Consider the following 18,931-nt stretch of genomic DNA (forward strand, 5'->3'; position numbering starts at 1 on the left):
TTCGCAGGTTGTTGAAGTGGGGGGGCCCCCTGAGCTAGCTAAGCCTCAGACCCGCCAGGCGTGCAGGGGACGGGCCCAGGTGGCCTCTGGAGGTCACCGGCCAGCCCTGCGAGCCCCCGGTCCCTTCACACGCAGCGCGGCCTCCTCTGGGAGCCCCACTGTGAAGGGGCCGATGCTGCCCAACACCCGCGGGCGCCGCCGCCGCTGACGGACCCCGGCAGCGCCCCAGGCGGGCTCTGTGCGGCCACCTCAGGGGGAGGCGGACAGCGCCCGGCCGGACATCAGCGCCCCGCTGCAGCCCCGGGGCGGGAAGACGGCCGGGCGCTGAGCCTGAGGGGGCTGGGGGAGGGGCTGGAGCGGGACCCGCAACGGCCAGACGTTAGCACCCCAACGCCTCACTCTCCACACGGCCCGGGGCCATTGGACGCCGACGGATTCCCACCTCCCGCCCCTTCTCGCCTAATCACCGGCCTCGAAACAAAACTCAGCTCCGCTGGCGGAGCCCTCTCCCTGTAATTCCTTCTCTGATTGGCCATGTGCAACGTTGAGCGACAGCTGCTTCATCCAGTCAGACTACGCCTTAGGCGATAGAGGCGTTCCGGTATAAACTCGTTTCCCCCACCCTCCCCAAGAATCCCGTCCCCTAGCCCCACGTGGGAGACGCGTTGAGCTAGTCAATCGTGGAATCGACCATCGTCCAATAAGCACCGCCCATATGCCTCTTTTCCCTTGACTGCACAGGTGGAGCAGTGGCGAAAAGGACCAATGAAATAGCTCTGGAGGCGGGATTTGGGAAGCGCCGATAGAGTGACAGGCTTCTAGGCCAATAGAGAGTGGAGTATGGGTGAGGCGGCCTGATGAGGATAAGAGGCCGGCTCTGAGGGAGCGGGGCGGGGCACGTTCTGAGCAATGGGATGCAAGAGGCTGCCCCCAGGAGGCAACGGGGAGGCGGGACAGGGCCGGAGAGGGTGGGGCTCAGGGGGGCGGACGGTTCGACAGCCACGTAGTCCAATGGGACGAAAGTGTGTGCGTGTTGCGACCAATGGAGAAGAGGGGGCGGGCCCTCGGGCAACAGAGCTGGGCGAGTGACAGGCACCTCAGCCAATGGGGCGCGGGGCCAGCCTGCAGAGCCAGCGGAGCGCCTGCGGGCAGTGGTGTGCGTGTGGCAGCGGAGCAGCGTGTGCGGCCTCGGCGAGCGGAGAGGCCCCTGCGGCGCAGGTGGAGCCCGGCCAGGTGGGTACCGCGCGGGAGAGAGGGGTCCCGGTCCCCCAGCCCCCCCGGGGATCCCCCGAGAAACGCCCCCCTGCTCCGGGCTCTGCCCCCCCCGGGGGATCCCCCGAGAAACGCCCCCCTGCTCCGGGCTCTGCCCCCCCCCCGGGAAACGCCCCCCTGCTCCGGGCTCTGCCCCCCCCGGGGGATCCCCCGAGAAACGCCCCCCTGCTCCGGGTTCTGCCCCCCCCCGGGAAACGCCCCCCTGCTCCGGGCTCTGTCCCCCCCCCCCTCCCCGGGGACCCCCCGGGAAACGCCCCCCTGCTCCGGGCTCTGTCCCCCCCCCCCTCCCCGGGGACCCCCCGGGAAACGCCCCCCTGCTCCGGGCTCTGTCCCCCCCCCCCCGCTCCCCGGGGACCCCCCGGGAAACGCCCCCCTGCTCCGGGCTCTGTCCCCCCCCCCCGCTTCCCGGGGACCCCCCGGGAAACGCCCCCCTGCTCCGGGCTCTGTCCCCCCCCCCCCGCTTCCCGGGGACCCCCCGGGAAACGCCCCCCTGCTCTGGGCTCTGTCCCCCCCCCCCGGGAAACGCCCCCCTGCTCCGGGCTCTGTCCCCCCCCCTCCCCGGGGACCGCTCCCCCCTCGCCTCCCCCTGGGACCGCTTCCCATCAGGATCCCCCGGGAAATGCCCCCCTTCTCTGACGTCTGTCCCCTCTGCCCCCCCCGGGACTGCTTCCCCTCAGCTCCTCCCCTGCCTCCAGGGCTCTGCCCCCCCATTGGACTGCCCCCCATTGGGATCCTTGGGAAATGCCCCCCCTTCTCTGGGCTCTGTCCCCCCTGCCCCCGAGACCACTCCGGCCCCCCTGGGACTCCCCCCATTTTCCCCCTTTGGGCTCTGTCCCTCTTTCCCCCCCGTCAGACCCTTCCATCGTGCTCCTGCTGGGACTTACCCCCCCTCCTCTGGGTTCTGTCCTTCCCAGGACCGATTCTCAAACACCCCCCGCACCCCCACCCCAAACAGGCTGAGTTCTGCTCTGTTCCCTCCATCAAAGCCCCTTAGGACCAGTCTTCCTGACCAGGATTCCCATTGGGATCCCCCGCTTCCATGGAACATCCTTCCATGGAACACCCCACCCCATCCCCTGTGACTTTCTTTCAGGATAACCCCCACCTCCCCAGGACTAGCCCGCTCCACTGAGCTCTGCCCCTTCCTCCTAGGACCAGCCCTCCTGCCTGGGATTCCCATTGGTGTCTGCCCTCCCCTACATCTGTTCGCCCCCCCCTCCCCCCCCACACACAGGGGGACTCCCTTGGATACACTTCCTGTTCTCTTCCTCAGTGTGCTCTTGGTTGCCTTTTCTGTCCGCTTGACCCCAGGTGCCACTGGGAATGGGTGGGACTGGAGTGGACGTGGCATCCCTCGGCTGAGCTGTCCAGAACTTGCCCCAGAGTTGTTCCTTGGGGACCTACTTGCTGCTTGACCTTTTACTACCACCCCTGCCCTCCCCCCGAACAGGGCTGGTCGCCCTAGGATGTCGCAGTGACAGGGGAGGTTGTCATAATCCTTATCTAGTTCAACTGGCAAAGTGGGTTCTCCCAGTAAGCGCCTCAGACAGAAGGAGAGTGAAGCTCCTGATTTGGCTGCCCTTGCCTGGGCCGGGCACCAGTACTGTAGGGCCTGGTAGGATTAGATCCCTGACTTACTCTCCCTGCAGATGATGTTGTGTAGGACTTTTCCCCCTACTCCCAGGAGTTTATTAAATGGCAAGGGAGCTGTCAAGTAGCCCATGGGATGCATGTCCCAAGAGCATGGTGAGCTTGGGTACCTAAAGAAAATCATCTTAAAGCAATGATGTCTCCTTGCACAACCTTTGGGGATGGGGCCATGGTTGTATGGGTCCTGGCGGATGGGCACAGACAGGCAGGGGTTCTCCGGGCTCCCGCTCTGTGACTTACTTGTGAGAGATTCTCATGGACTCCCCATGAGATTTAAGAAATCGGAAGGATTTCTTTAAGGAACACACACCTAATTAATTCTTTACCCCCAGGGTGTCTCGGGAGCTGTTGCTCTCCTGGCACGTTCTTTTTGTAGTGGCTGAACGGGAGCCACCCGGGACAGTAACAGCATCGATGTCTGTTCTGCTTCTCTTTGCCAGGCCTTTGTGGTCTGGAGCTGTCAAAAAGTTTTGAATTTCTTCTTCCTTTCATCTCTCCTAGCCGGCACGAATGGGCTTGTGTACTGGCGCGCTGGGCATGATGCGGCGATTGATTAAACATTCTAACCGAGCGCAGTTGGCTTTGGCTGTGCCAGAGGCCTGAGCAAGCGGCCCATATTATTAACTCCTCGTGGGATCCCTGAGGAAGTAGCATGTCACTGGTGGCTTTAACTGTGCTCTAGGGTGAAAAGGGATGAAACTCGAAACAGGATGACGCACTGTCATGGCAGTTATGTGTCCTCCCTTCTTGGTGGAGGAGAGAGGAGGGACAGTCCTGCCTTTGAACTCGCAATCTGGGGTATGGATCTTCTAGGATGATTTGATCCCTTTTTAACCACCTTGAAGGTTCCTCCAAATCTTAATCTCCCTGCAGTTTGAGCCTTTTGGGGGCAGGACTAACAGACTCAGGGGTGGAGGTGGGAAATACTACTGCTCCCCGATCATCCTCTCTGGGCTGCTGGGCAGCCATCTGTCTGTAACATGCTGCTTCACGCATAACGCAAGTTCCCCAATGCTGATTCTGGGAGGCCCAGAAGTGAAGTAATATACTTGTCACCCAGCCCTATGCTGAGCTAGCAGTGGTCTGATGAATTGATAGGGATGTGCTCCCCCTGTAAAAGGGCTTTCTCCACCCTCTTCTCAGGAGGCACTTGGAGCTCTTGAGATTTGCTTTCCCTTCCCCAAAGAATGTTACTGTCTTATTCCTTCAGCCCGGCTGTGCCCTGATCATGGTCCCTGTGGACACTGCTCCTTCCAGAGCCTCTTGGTATCACCCCTTGCTCAGCCATAGAGGGTAATGTTTGCAAGGCACTTGCTCTGTAGCCTTGGGCCTAAGGATGGCCATAGAGTCTCGGAAGAGAAGTTGAACTGGCTCTGGCATTGCTGGTTTTATATGTGCTAAATGGAAATCCTTTATTTAGTCCAGTTTTGGGGGTATATCTGAGAGCCCTGTAGCCCTGCTTCGGCCTGTCTTCTCATGTGACACCGGGTGAGAGCATGCTTCGTGCAGAACCCTGGAAGATAAGCTTGTCGCTGCACTGTCTGCTGGCGTATGTGGAGATGGACTGAGGTGTTACCGCTCAGTTCCCCGCACCAGTATTTCTTAGGTGGCCTCGCTGGTTTCTGCAGAATCACAGCTTTCATTAATGACAGGTTTCAGAGTAGCAGCCGTGTTAGTCTGTATTCGCAAAAAGAAAAGGAGAACTTGTGGCAGCTTAGAGACTAACCAATTTATTTGAGCATAAGTTTTTGTGAGCTACAGCTCAGCTTATGCTCAAATAAATTGGTTAGTCTCTAAGGTGCCACAAGCTTTCATTAAAAATGTCCTAGGCTTTCTGGGTGAAAAGAGACCCACAAATGGGACCTGTTGCAGGGCTGTCTGCCCACGTCTGCAGACAGTTGGAAACAACAGCCCTGCAAGGTATGTCGTGCCCCCGTTTGACACTTAAATGTCAACGTTAACTATTTCACTGGTAGTAACTTCAGCAGCAACCTCTGAGGGGGGTCTGGAGTACTAGCACTTTCTAGTCCAACCGCTGCCATATGCACTGGCTCGCATGAAGAAAACTAGATAGACACTGAGCAAGGTTGCAGCACTGGAAAAACTAAGATCCTCAGTGTTTATCGTCTTAAGATTCTGTCCGGTTTACCTGGGGTAGTGTGAATATTGCTGTGTGAGAGCTGCAGAGCACAGCTGATGTGTGTAGTAACATACTGTAAGGAAGTAGGCAGTGTGTGCATGCACAGACCACTGTCCCCTCCTGGATGGAATTACAACTGGACTACCACATGTCCTAGACCCTACCCTGTTAACAGCTAACGTAACTAGGGCTGTCAAGTGACTACAAAAATTAATCACGTGATTAAACAATAATAGAATACCATTTATTTAAATATTTTTGAGTGTTTTCTATGTTTTTAAATATATTGATTTCAGTTACAACACAGAATACAAGATATATGTGAAAATATAGAAAAACATCCAAAATATTTAAGAAATTGTTATTGGTATTTTCTTGTTTAACAGCGCAATTAATAGTTGTGAGTTAATTGCGATTCCTCAACAGCCCTAAATGGAACCATCGCTGTTGGAGCAAGGAGTTCGGGGTTGCATCCCCATTGCCATCCTTGCACTGACCTGTGGTGTGCAGCGTAATGACTCGTGTAGGTCAGACGTTAAAGACCAGCAAGCCTGCTAGGATGGCTTACATCTGCAGAAGGAAATGAACCTCCTCACCCGTGAGGATTCCTTCCTGTTATGAGAGCTGCACACAACCTAACGAAAAGGTGCCTCGCAGAGTGCCTGACAAGGCAGCCGTTGCCTATAGTAGAGGCTCAGAGCCACGTGTCCTGCCAGGCCTACTTGCAGTGAGTTAGCATGTTCATCGGGACGGTGTCAGAATTGGTATTATCAGCTGAAAATATCACCCAGCCCTCTGTCTGCTCTGTGGAGTTCCTTGTCTGGGAACTCCTGGCTTCCAGCTGAAGGCTTTGGAGGGCTTTATTGAGTCAGCACCCACGCTGCCTCTTGTGGAAATGGTACTATAACAAGTGGGTGTGCACCTGATGGAGGAGCCATCTCAGTAAATACAGTGCAGCTGCAAGCTTACCAGACAGGTTACCAGACAGCCATTAGTTTTGAAATACCTTGGTGCATCTCTCGTGCCAGAATTTCCTTTTGTGGGTTTCTCCTTCGTTTTGCCTGTGTGTGTCTTCCAAGGAAATCGCGGAGAGGCTCAAAGGGCAGAAAGACCAATGAACTTTTATTGGGGGTGGAAGCAGTACTCATGAGGAATGATGCACGGTCTGTGGGCAGGTATTGTGCAAATATCACACTCTTCCTCCCCCCGCCCCCTTCCCAGTCTCTCCATATCCCAACTAATCTTGGTTGCAAACCTCAGTGTGCCAGCCCCTTGTCCCCTCAATCCTGACCCACAGCACTCCCTGCTATTCCATCCCTTGGCTCCCATCCACAAATTTGCCGGTACACCTCAGTCCTGACCTGCAGCTTTCCTGCTCTCTATGTCCTGCCCCGCTGATGCACCTCAATCTACTACAAAACAAAGCAAAGGAAACTAAGTTTCCAGTGTTTCTCCATGCTGCCTGATCCCCTCTATGCAGAGCCAGAATCAGATCTGCTCACTTTCGGTAGCGGGGGTAGGCTTCCACAGCCCCCACAGTGTAAAAGCATTAATTCACACAGGGCTCTGAGATTCTGTGGTGGAAGGTGCTGCAGACTGGCAGAGTGTAATTAAAGCTGCCTAAAATTCTGAATGGGACACAATAGTCTTGGTGCCTCATTAACGTAATTATCCCACATTGGAAAGGGGCCTGGACGCTGGGGCTAACAGCTTTTCATCTCGGGACATGGGGTCTTCAGTGATCACCAGTGGCTGTTTTAATCTTCACCCAAAAGACAGCCTGTCCCCCACCACAGGGACCCTTGCCACCTGCTGGCCAGAGGTTTTGGAATTGAGTCAGAGAGCAGAGCGCTTCCTGCTGAACTGCCAGCACCACTGTCTCCAGAATCATGTCTGTCTTACTGGGGGAAGAACAAGGTGACTGACCAGGCTCTATGCTGCTTAGCTCCTTCCCTGCCTTGCATGTTTCAGGTATTTGTTACATGCAGGTTTTTCAGGTTCCACTGTAACATGCAGCGACAAGTTGTCTATTGGTATGAGAACATCATGGCCAGTCACACACGACTTTTCTCTCTGGCTGGACCTTGTGCCTCCTTGCTGGTCAAGTGATTGGGATGGCCAAATGAATCTGGTGCATGCTGGCATTCGGTCCTGTTGCTCTCATGACAGCGAATGCCATAGTTCAGGTTGCATGAAATCTTCCCTCTGTGTTCACTCAGCTGCTTGGAACTTTATAGATATCCTGGGTTGAGAATGTCCAGACTTGGAAGGGTTTGATTGTTATCGGCAAATGTCGGTGACTGTCGATTTCGCTGTGTACATGCACACTGATGAAAAAAATTGCCATACATGATCAAAAGGTACAGAGAGGCAAAGTAAGAAAAGTGCTGCTTGAGAACTAATTAGCATTTGAGTTAAGGATGTTTATTTTGTATATTTTGACATGTGATATTGACAGTTTGTGTTTTAATGGTTCGAAAGCTTTCGCTTTTTGAATCGCAACGTTTGCTGTCATTAAGCAATTAATGTCTGATCCCTCCATAATTTTCCACAGCTGTGCACATTTAACTCGACAAAAGTAAAAAAATGCTTCAAAATAAACATTGATATTACTGGGCGAAATTATAAACAGTAAAAACTGAATTCTACCAAGCCTAAAAAACGTCCATGCTTAGTCTCGGCCCAAAAGGGGTCTTTATTTGTGTGTGGGGGAGAGCGTGGCGGGGAGATAAAATATTTCTTCTTATGAGTCAAGCATGTATATATAACTCCCACCGGTGTGGTTACTGGAGATGAGTATAGGAATTCTAGTCATTTGCATGAGGTGATGTAAACAAACTATTATGTTACTTGTGCTCCTGTGTTAGCAGTGGATAGGAGCCCAGATCCTGGTGCCCTCACTTCGGCCTGTAATCTCTTGGTCCTAAACCAAAGTGGTGACCCATAGAAGGGGAGCAAAGGGATGTTCTAGACCCGTAGCTGGGTTTGCCTTGCAGAGACAGGGATTTTTGTGCCTGAGGAATGGCAGACCAGCAGGGTTAGGGTTAGCCTAACCCTGAAGGCTGTTAGTGTGGAGTTGCGTGCTTGTTGTCACTCGTTTCATGGCTCCGATCCTGAAACCATTGTGAGCCCTGACTACGCTTTGTCTGATTGTACCTGGATTCTACAATACGCTGCTGGATCAAAAACTGAGGCAGACTAAAACTTGGGAAGGATTTGAGCGAAGTCAACCTGTGACGTGGCTGGTTTTTCTTCTCTTCCCCCGCCCCCCTCCAAAGCTCCCAATTTGTTTGGAATAAACATCTGCGGATGTAGATACACCATGGTATCATCTGGGCCCATATTGGGGGCACAGCTAGATGAACGCACGATTCAAATGCTGGTGGCTGTCTACACTCACTCTCCAGCTGTGGCTACTGGTAGTGCAGCTGCACCAGGCTAATAATGATCTTAAGAAACATCCAGCATAGCCACAGTCTGGGTCGGTAGAAATTTGATTAAGCTGAGTGGGGGGAAGTCCAGGTGAACATAGCTCTGCAGGGAGTCAGATGGTGTGGAATAGACTCCTAGGAAACATGGAGGAGCCCCTTGCTTGAGAAACTTTAATACTGTACTCTAGAGAGCCCTTCTGCAGTGATGGTAGGGGCTTGGGCGAGTGAGATGTAATGGATTTTTTTGGACGTGACTTTTCCAGCTAAAATGTGAGGGTTTGAAGCCTGAAATATGTTGTACAGCTGGGGTGGTATGTACTGGCCTAGAAAACCTTTGCTCTTAGAGGTGGAGAGCTATGCGAGTATCCAAAGAGAGGAGAGCTGGTTTTCTGTGTCTAAGCGGAGTGTCCTTTAGTAAATGATCAGCCAGTGTGCAAACACAAGGATTCCCAGCGCTCTTTATAGAGTTCAGTGGTGGGATCCCTAGCTCACCTACTAGCCCCTGGTGCATAAACCTTGACATTCCCCACTGAATGGCCCTAGACCAGGTTCTGTAGGCTGTAGAATGTGAGCGCCCCCTTTGGTGTTTAAAACCCCAATGAATTAGGCCTTGTGACCCTTCTGTGGGGTCCATGTTCTAGCTGCATTGTACAGAGGTGGAATCTGAGATGAGAAGTAAGGCAGCAAGGTCACACAAAGTGGCAAAGCCAAGCCTAGAACCCACATTGAATGTGCACCACATTCAGTGCCACCTTTCTTTCATTTGGCTCTCGGAAAGGGGCAAAAGACTCCCCATCCCACAGATGCACTGATATGCCGTGTACAGCATAACCTGCTGGAGCAAGAACTTTGCAACACCGGGGATGGGGGTGGGTGGGAATCCCTACTCCATGCCCAGGGCTGGCTTCTGGTTAGGCCGCAGTGGAGGGATGGGTTTTGTAGTGCGTGTCCTTCATCATCTCTTGGCTCAGAGTCTCCAGCTTCCCTGCGTGCCAAGTGTGGCTAAGATTCATCAGGGTGGAGTCACTTTTGCTTGTTCTCATGAGTTCGGTCTTGGTGCACGGAGCAAGAACGGAGCGTTTAAAGCCTCTCTCGCAGGCAGAGGGGATTGCGCCAACAGCGGGACGCTCGTGGGTATGTTGTGCCTTCGCTCTGAGCAGGTAGCGGCAAGCAGACTTCAATATATTTTCCATCTTAGTCACTGATTACCAAGGAAGTGAAGTAGCTGACTGAGCTGGGAAACTTCGTTCTCCCGTGTCGCAAGAGCCCCTCCGCAGGTAAAGGGGAGCTACAAAGGGAACTAGAGGGTCTCACGCGTTGCACCCACCGGGGGCTCTGAGCATCTTTCCACTCCCCCGACAAGCTCCTTCGGTGTTCCCCTCCCAGCCCATTCTGTCAGGCACTCCCTACAACCCCCCTCCCTGTGTCAGGGGCTCTGCACCAGTATTTTTTCTTGCTGAGAGGTAAGTCATTCTGGTGGGGAGTGGTCAATATTTTAGATCCTTCTTGGGAGGATGGGCAGAGCTGAGATCGGGGCTGTTAGCTGGAAGGTATTAGTGGCTGTCCTCGGCTGGTTCTTTGATCTGTAGCCTATTACAGAGGTGGCTGTAGCTGCTAGCTCTGCTGACCAGGAGCCAGGGGCTCCATGTGGCCCTCATTTCCCCCTTCTGTTTTTCTGATTTTTTTTTTTTTTTTTTCCACCAGACTCAACAGGGTTTTGCCCATCGTTGCCTAGAGCTTTCCCTGGAATTGATTGGACGCAGTGTTCAAAAGTTATCCCCTTAGAGACAGATGCCATCAAGTTGTGTAGGACCTTGCTTTGCTCGGCCAGTGTAATTGGCCCTTTGCACTTGATTGTTAATTAAGATGGACACGGAAGGCCTGTTTCTAAGTGCTTTTTCTGGCTTCTGTCTGTACCTTCGAATTCTCAGGAGGTCTGGCTCTGCTTTTCCCTTACTTTGCTGGAGGACTTTTGGGGGTCTTGGAGGAGGTGTATTGTAAGTGTTCGCACCTTAATTGAAAAGGCTGGAAATGCTCCGTGACCTGTTGGGTTGTAGGGACGAGAGCTATGATCTGGCGCCGTGGCGAGCACAGAGAATACATTGTGTTAAGCTGAATTTGATGGTTCTGTGATAATCAGTTGCGAAGAGGCAGCTTGGCTAAGAAAATGGGAATGAAGTGTCACCTGGAGCAGCCCAGAAAAACTGCTCAAGCCTTTGTATCTGTCGCAAAGAATCAAAAATGGCACAAGCCCAAATTTTTCTGCACGCCGCTGAAGGTGGTAGGGTTAAGATCGTAAACAGCTTAACCAGGGGCAGGAATCTTTAATACACAATTGTGATTTTTTTAAAAAGCAAGCATGGAAGTCAGAGTGCGCCAAGTCCTGGTTGCATTTTAACGAAGACACAAGAAAGCACACAAGCCTGGGGAAGTGGGGGGAGGGATAGCTCAGTGGTTTGAGCATTGGCTTGCTAACCCCAGGGTTGTGAGTTCAATCCTTGAGGGGGCCATTTGGGATCTGGGGCAAAAATTGGGGCTTGGTCCTGCTTTGAGCAGGGGGTTGGACTAAATGATCTCCTGAGGTCCCTTCCAACCCTGATATTCTATCTTATGATTCTAAGTGCAGTGGAAATGCAGTACTAGCCCGTCAGACAGCTTTAACTGGGCTTTTATACAGTGACTTAAGTATTAGAAGCACTGTGGAGCTATTAACTATAGTTGATTCCCATGATACCCATGTGAAACGGGTGAGGAAACTGAAGCAAAAGGTAACAGGGTAGAATTCAGCCTCTCCTGCCTCTTGGCCCTTTGCTTGTTCCCCAGTTCCTTCCACTTTCATTCTGGCCTCTTCTCCCCCACTCAAATCATGGAACATGCATACGGCTGCACGCTGATCATCTTGACAGTGGAAAAGCCCTCTTTCCTCTATGTGCGGTACCGCTGCCCCCCTCGCCCCACTGCTCAGCTGGAGGCTGTCCTCCCCAATCCTGGCTTAGTCTTTGTGGTCACGTAGGACTGGATGGAGACATGTACCTGGGAGTCATAGAGTTTGGGGCTAGAAGGGCTCACAAGATCATGTAGTCTGACCTCCTGTATGGCACAGGGCACCCACGTGTGGCACAGGGCACCCACGCCACCTTCAGACTAACTCAACAACAGGAATTAGACCAAAGAATTACAGCCCCCAGGAGACTCAACCATTCTGTGCTACAGACAGAGAATTGGATGGACCAAGGGGCATCAAGGCCCCTGCAGTGGCGGATACCCAGATAATTCCAGCAAGTGATCTGCACGCCACACTGCAGAAGAAGGTGGAATATTCCCGAGATCCCTGCCAATCTGCCCATGTGAGGATTCCTTCCCAGCCCCACAGATACTGATCAGTATCTGCGCATGTGAGCAAGAACCAGCCAAGCCCTCAGGAGGGACAGAGAGAGTTCGGTGCCACCTGAGAGCACTGGCCCACCCCAGTCGATGTCCTGTGGCCATCGCTAATACTTCAGAGGAAGAAGACTGCAGCATCTTCATACAACACCTGTGTTTAGTTTCTTGAAGTGTAACTTTACCTTTTGGGATTTTCCTATGTTTGCATGTAAAGGATCCCCTGACCCCCACAGTATTTTGATAAAGGGTGGCCTTCTGGTTAAGGTGCTGGACTGGGACTAGGGGGACTTGGGACCTGCGCTGCTAGAGACTCCCTGTCTGACCTTCAACAAGTCACTTAATCTACCCTGTGCCTCAGTTTTCCCATCTGTAAACAGGAGTAATAATTCTTACGTTTCTCCTGCTGTCTGTTGAGGTTGTAAAATCTCCAAAGCAAGGACAGTGTCCCACCATGTCTATACAGCACCTAGCACAATGGGGCCCTGATCATGGTTGGGACAACTGTGACAGAAGTGATTTACAGTCTTACACACACACACACCCCCCACCCCCCGTTTGTGTTTTTTGGACCTGTGAAGCCAGCGTAAGTCAGACACTGAATGGCTGCGGTGTCTGGTGCAGGGCTCTGAAATGTCTTCCAGGCAGTTTTTCCAGTTCCTTTTCTCCCTCCGTCTTTCCCAGACCGGTTTAAACCTCTTTAAAGCTTTCTTCGTTGTACCAATTACCGATGGCGTGTAGGTGGGGATCTGGCTGGTGAGTAAGTCCTAAACACATACGTGCCTCTCAGTACACAGCAGAGCTCTGTTTGGCAACTTTTGTCTCTTTTTAAAACATCTGACGCCACTGTTGTGTCTCCCATCAAGCCAATAATTGTTTCCATAAAATGCACACTTTTGTGCTCTTTAATTAACCTGTAGCTTCTGCTGACGTCTGCAGCAGCATTTTCCAGAGACACCAATCAACACATTGTCTTCTCACATTCACGTTACAGCTCCCGGCTGGCTAAAATACCCAGATAAGCTGAACCTTAGATGTTATCACTTGCCAAAAGTACAGCAGCAGCTGAAGCCGATGATACTTGTATCAGCATTGTTCATTGTGTAACCCGCTGTTCATGGCTCGGTCGCCCTCTAGCGGCGAGACCGCTTACAAAGGTTTGAGTCAGTGACTGCCTCTGAGCTGATGGACCTGCTTCTTTTAGATCCTTCAGGCTAGCTGTTGGGTCGTGCAATGTTCAAAGTGCTCCAGGACAGGTTGGCTGGGCGCTGGCGTTGGTGCACGAGCAGACCTGCATAATGCTGACAGTAGGCGAGTGGCAGATAGCTCAGGCAATAGAGACTTGTGCTCTTAGATCCAAAGGTCCTGAGTTCAAATCCCGCAGACTCAACCAGGGCGTCCTTACAGTTGGGTTTTCACATAGGTAGTCCGCATGGCCTCTCAAAGTGCTGTCTCAAGATTGTGTGCAGTGTCATGAATCAGATGAGGAATGTCTTGGGTCTTTCCATGCCAAAACGCTGACACCTTGGCCCATCAGTATGCAAACACAGCAGCTTCTCAAGTCTGTTCCTTGTTTGGTTTGACATCTTCTCGAATGTCATTAGTAGCATTGTGGACACTTGTTGCACCCAATCCTTGTAGGTGTTTAGCAGGCAGGCTTTGCTCACAGATCAGTCCCTCCTGATCCTTTTTGTTGCTTTTCCCTAAACTCCTTTCCACTTGTTTGGAGCATGCACAATGTCCCATGCCTTTTGCACCCTGCCTTTCAGGCTCTGTGAAATGGAACTGGTTTGATCATGGAAACTGACAGCTCTCCTTGTACCATGTGGGTCATTGTGCTTCGTCTCCCCGTGGGCATGAAGGATGTTGCAGCTGCTCACCTAGAGGCAGGTGTCCCCAGCAGCGTCTATAACGGAATCAGATTAAGATGAGGGAGGCGGTGGCAGGGGCACTGTAAACCAGTAGGCGGAGAACCCTCCTGATGGACCACAGATGATCCCCCAAGGGAAGGGTGACCTAGTGGGGGATATTGCGATTAGGCTGTTCCCTGGTTTTGTGTGATCTGTACTCTACAGGCCTTTACATGATTAAATATAAAAGAGCATGAAGTTGGAAGAGTGTCAAAGCATGTGTGTGCTGACTGCTTCTCAGCTAGTGCATTTCTGAGCGAGAGTTCAGCTGTAACCCAGAAGCTTCATATCTATTGAGTAGAGTTCTGGGAGAGGGGTGCATTTAGAATCAGGGGAGAGGGTCTGAAGGGTCATCGTTGCACCCAGGGGGCCTAGGTGGCTGGACAGCAGGTTCCAACACTGAGGGTTGTCAGATAGGTCTGTGGTCTGAGAGAGCACCTAGGGACTCCAAGATCGGGGCAGTGGCTGGACTCCATTCAGGCTCCAGGAGCTTGAAACACTCCTGGGAATCCAGGCATGGATTCCCCCTCCTAGCGAGAAAAGTGGCAGAGTTTCAACAGACCCAGCGGTTGCAGTTCTGCTCTGGACTGTCAGATAAGTAACACATGGGGCAGAGCTCACATTTAACCTGGCGTAGCGTGGAGACTAAAAATAGATACATAAATCTTGGAAGTGCTTCTCCAAAGCTGAACAAATGCTCGAAACCTGCCCCTGTCTAGAACAGAACCTGCAGCGGTTGGTGCTTGGGACTCAGTGAAGTGGAGGAGGGGGAGAGGGTTGGGCTGTGGATCATTGAGAGTGAAACGCTGACCTGGGAAGCGATCCAGGTTGGCGGCGGGGCAAACCCCGCAGAGAAGCAGCTCTGCAGGCTCCTGGCGCAGTCTGTTGAAGCAATAGTACTCAGGCCATGCAGAGGTGGAAGAGGAGGAGAAGAACCGCTTTGGAAATCTTGCCTAGCAAGACCATCGGAATCCAGGGAAGGATGAAGGGATGGTGGAGGAGCAAGAAGAACACACCTGCATCAAGAAACCTGCAGCCGTTGGACTGAAAGGTAGAAAGTGTTAGCACTCCATTCCTCCCATCATCTCTTCTTTTTCTTGCCCCATACGACTTTTTTCCTCGGAGGAGGAACAGGTGGTATGCAGCTACCCAGACGATGGGTGCGAGCTAGCCCCCGTCACACTGTCACTGGCCTTTTGTATGGGACAAAGTCCTCTCGCAAACCCTTAAGTTAACTTTTGTCCATCCTGAATCAGATGTGGGGCATATTCTGAGTGCCCTTCTGATGGGATGGCCTTGGGGTGACAGGACAGCACAGCACTGGGGCCTGCTGGGACAGCTGGCTTCTATTCCCGGCTGTGCCACAGACATGCTGAGTATGTCCACACTGCAATTAAGACCTTGCTGGCCGGGCTTGGGCAAAGGGACTGTTTAATTGTGGAGTAAATGTTCTTAAGGTGGGAGGGTCCCAGAGCGCAGGCTGCAGCTCAAACCCGGACGTCTACACCGCAGTTAAACAGCCCCTTAGCAAAAGTCATCTGGCACAGGCCAGCTGTGGATGTTGAATAGCAGTGCAGATGTACCCTTAGTCTCTCCTTGTCTCCATTCCTCCATCTGTAAAACGGGAATAATGCTAACTTGTAAAAATCCTGCTGTCTTCAGTGAGACCAGGATTCGGCCCTAATATTTTGCAAAGGGCTTTGAGATCCTTGGGTGATAAGTGCTTTCCAAGTGCAAAGCATTATTAGCACCTCAGACGACAGTGGTGAGCTCTTCAGAACTGCCAGGGATGGGGTGAGGGGTTGGGCAAGAGTCCCAAGCAGCCTGGGTAAGGGAAGGCACAGATGTTGGACTCAGCCCATGGCATCACCAGGCCAATAGTATTAGAGCTTTGGGTGGAACAAGACTCACAGACTTGGTGTTGTGGAGAAGGGGCTGCCTGCTTTCCTTTCCAGAAGATTGCTGTCGTTTTTCTTATATCAGCAAAGTGCTGCATGAAGCCACTAAATGCTGTGCTCTGATGGACCCTAATGGTGCTTTCTTCTCTCTCTCAGAACTGAGTGTGTGACATACCTGCCATGCAGGGCTGAATGCAGATCTCACTGAAGAGTGCTAGGCCCCAATCTGGGTTCCGTTTTATATCAGCGTTGGCATGAAGGAGACCTCTTCTAGAAGCACGAAGCAGACAGGAGCTTTGCTGTCTTCAGATGGACCTTCTTGGTGTGCTGGGCTCTCTCTGAAATCAAGTCAGACCATGCTGTGCAACCTGGCCGAATTCAGCTGTGCTCACTGGGAAGCAGCTTGAGCAAGCATGACCTGGCATTGAAACCCCAAGGAAAGGAATCCACCTTGGTGTGACCATAGGCAAGCCCCTTGCAAGAAGCAGAGCTGCTGAAATGGCAAGAGTTGGCTGGAGCTGGAAATCTGGGTTTTGAGGGGATGCGGATGCCAGAAGATCAAACTGTTGATGAGAATTAAAAAGCTCTGGCATTCGAGCTCTGAGGCGCCTTCTGGCTGAAACCTGGAGCTGGAGTGCCATCTGATAAGGACAGCAAGAGGACTGTGAGGTGGAGCTCTGAAATGCTGCAGTACGAGTGGCTATACTTGGTGAACAATGTGAGCAAAGCTGCCTGATGTGTGATTGCATCTTAAGTCTGATGGGGGGTGTTATGAAACCATTGGGCCAGATTCTGGCCTGGGTTATGCCAGAATGCATATGGAGTAATGGTTAAATGAAGTTGCTCCAGATTTACACCAGTGTGACTTCAGACCAGTATGTGGCCGGATAGATTTTTATAGTAAAATTCTGTGAAGATGCAAAGAGACCTTTGTGCAGGGCGCCGCAGAGCAAATGCAGCTGTGAACAGGACCTTTATTCTGCCGCAGGATTGCTGGACTCTTCCATACACTGCAGAATGGCAATTTTGAGACATGCTCATTTAGAGTAAATGGAGGGGTTTTTGTGTGTGTTTTTTTTTTTTTTTAAGAATTCGGAATGAAAATAAATAATCCATTCCGTACTGTCGTCCCTGTGTTTAGTTTGATGATTTCAGTTGATTTTGTGCTGATCCTACATTTTTTAAGACAGTGCTCGCTTTTGTACTGACCAAGTGTCATTGCGTTGTAGCGATTGTCAAGAGGGTGGGAAGCTGGTGGACTTTTTATCTACACAGGGCACAACTGGGCTTTCAGCATATAGGGGAAGGAAGTTTGGGATTGTGTCATAAGCACACTCGCTGCATGCGGGGGAAGTGTTTGACGAAAAAGATCTGTTGCGAAAGAATCAGAATGTTAACATTTAAGTGCCATCTTTAGATTTCAGGATTAACATCCTGTTGAGATGAATGGGGCGATTCACCCCTCTTAGAGCCATTGTTTCAGACTGTCTGCAGATTCAGGCAGGCAGGACTGCATCATTTTATATTTGCTCTTGTTTTCAGAGATGTCCCTGGAACCATGTGAGGCCTAGAAATGTGTTTTCTTAAATTAAAATCTTACATGCTGGAGAATTGTACTATGAAGGATGGCCTAAAAGTGAACTCTGAGGTAAATTCCATGGATATTGAGAATCACAAGCTGTCAGACAAATGTTAACTAGTGGTTGTAACGTTGCAGACGTAAGTCAGAATTCTTACTTTCTTCTTCCAGGAGAGAGACCATGGGCAGCTAAGTGACTTTGCCTTTTGTTGTGTAGCTAGCATTGGGAAAGAACCTTGGAGTCCTGAGGTGAAATCTTGGCCCCGATGAAGCCAATGGGAGTTTTGCCACTGACCTCAGTGAAACCAGGGTTTCACCCCTGCTTCCCAATTCCCTGCTCTGAGATATACATACAGGCCAATTTTGAGTTGTACCCTGCTAACTGACACAGCTGTGTTACAATGAAGTCAGTGGATAGCGTGGTGAAAGGTGACCTGCAAAGCTAAAACAGTCGGTGCAGGACCAGTGGCTCTGACTCCTGCACATAACTCTTTCCCTTCTGGCTACCTGTGCAGGTATTTTTTTGACGCCCATCACTGTGGTACATGTTAGCAATAAGCTTGCTGAAGGATGCAGTCCACTCATGTTCTGTACAGTTCCTGCTGCTTGTGTGAGCAGCAGCCTGCCTGCAGATCTAACGGCAAAGGCCCGTGTCAGCCAGTGGCCGTTCCTTAGTGCTTTCCTGGCTTTCGGGGCCTTGGCTCTAGCTCAGTGAAATCCTGTGCAGTCAGAACAGCCTGGCTGGTATCCAGCACCATGCTAGCTCACAGCATCTCTCACTCCCCCTGTGCAGAAAACTGCTGTGGCCAAGGCCCAAGGGCTAGACCTGGCTAGCGTCCAAAGGGGACATGTTCGATCCAGCTGTTGGGCCGTGCAACATTCCAAGTGCTCCAGGAGAAGTTGGCTGGGGGCTGGCGGCGCACAAGCGGAAGTGTATGACGCTGACAGCAGGCGAGTGGCAGGCCCCACTGATTTGGTCGCCTTGCTACGCACACCCAGTAGGGATGACACAGTCACCTCCTGTTCACATGTGTACAGCAGGAGGAGATTCACTGCAGAAGTCGGGAGTGAGGTGCGTCCCCAGTTGCCGGCACAGGTATGAGTGATGCTTGTCAGCTGTGCTGGTAATAGTTCTTGTTTCAATCCACACGGTGTCTGTGTGTTCCAGTTTTGGAAGCTAGTGAACAGCCAGGACCAAAACATCTGTGTCACGTGACTTAATTACTATGCTTCCTTTGACTCCAAGGAACCAAAAGCCGTAGTGGCACGTACAGAGCGAGGAAGTATCCTTGTGTGCTTGATACTGTACAGGTCTTGGGCTTCTACAACACCGCTGCTGGTGATGGATGTGCTACACCGTTGGAAAGCATCCGGCTAGGAGGAGTGTTTGTGGTGGGTGTGCTCCTACATGCTCAGGTGGATTTTGAACCATATATCTCAGAAGGGACTACTTGTTGGACCTCAGTTTTGGAAACTTTTCTCATGAAGGCACAGGGTGTCCATCAGCCACCTGGTGTTTCCTGCATCCAACCCTAGATCCTATCTGGCACTGTCTTTCTGCAGCTTTCACAGGGTACTGTTGTCCTGTCTGTCAGACTTGGATTACAGAATTAGCTTTGTCATACCCTTTTCAGGCCTGCCTCAAGTACCCAGCAGCCAAATCATCGAAT

General features: G+C 51.9%; 1 protein-coding gene across 4 annotated transcripts in view; it reads left to right on the top strand.

Moving 5' to 3' along the window:
- Positions 1-1,123: 1,123 nt before the first annotated feature.
- The window catches only part of PAIP2B (poly(A) binding protein interacting protein 2B), a 40,175-nt gene continuing 22,367 nt past the window's right edge, over positions 1,124-18,931 (top strand). For 2 of the 4 annotated variants that reach the window (XM_077816065.1, XM_077816069.1), the window contains exon 1: positions 1,124-1,233. The gene's annotated coding sequence lies outside the window, so the exon portion shown is untranslated. Of the gene's footprint in view, positions 1,234-6,133; positions 6,238-18,931 lie in introns of those variants that run through there. The other 2 variants (XM_077816068.1, XM_077816067.1) reach the window with 2 other exon arrangements.

The sequence above is a fragment of the Eretmochelys imbricata genome, chromosome 4 (assembly GCF_965152235.1).
Source record: "Eretmochelys imbricata isolate rEreImb1 chromosome 4, rEreImb1.hap1, whole genome shotgun sequence".
Lineage (NCBI taxonomy): Eukaryota > Metazoa > Chordata > Testudines > Cheloniidae > Eretmochelys > Eretmochelys imbricata.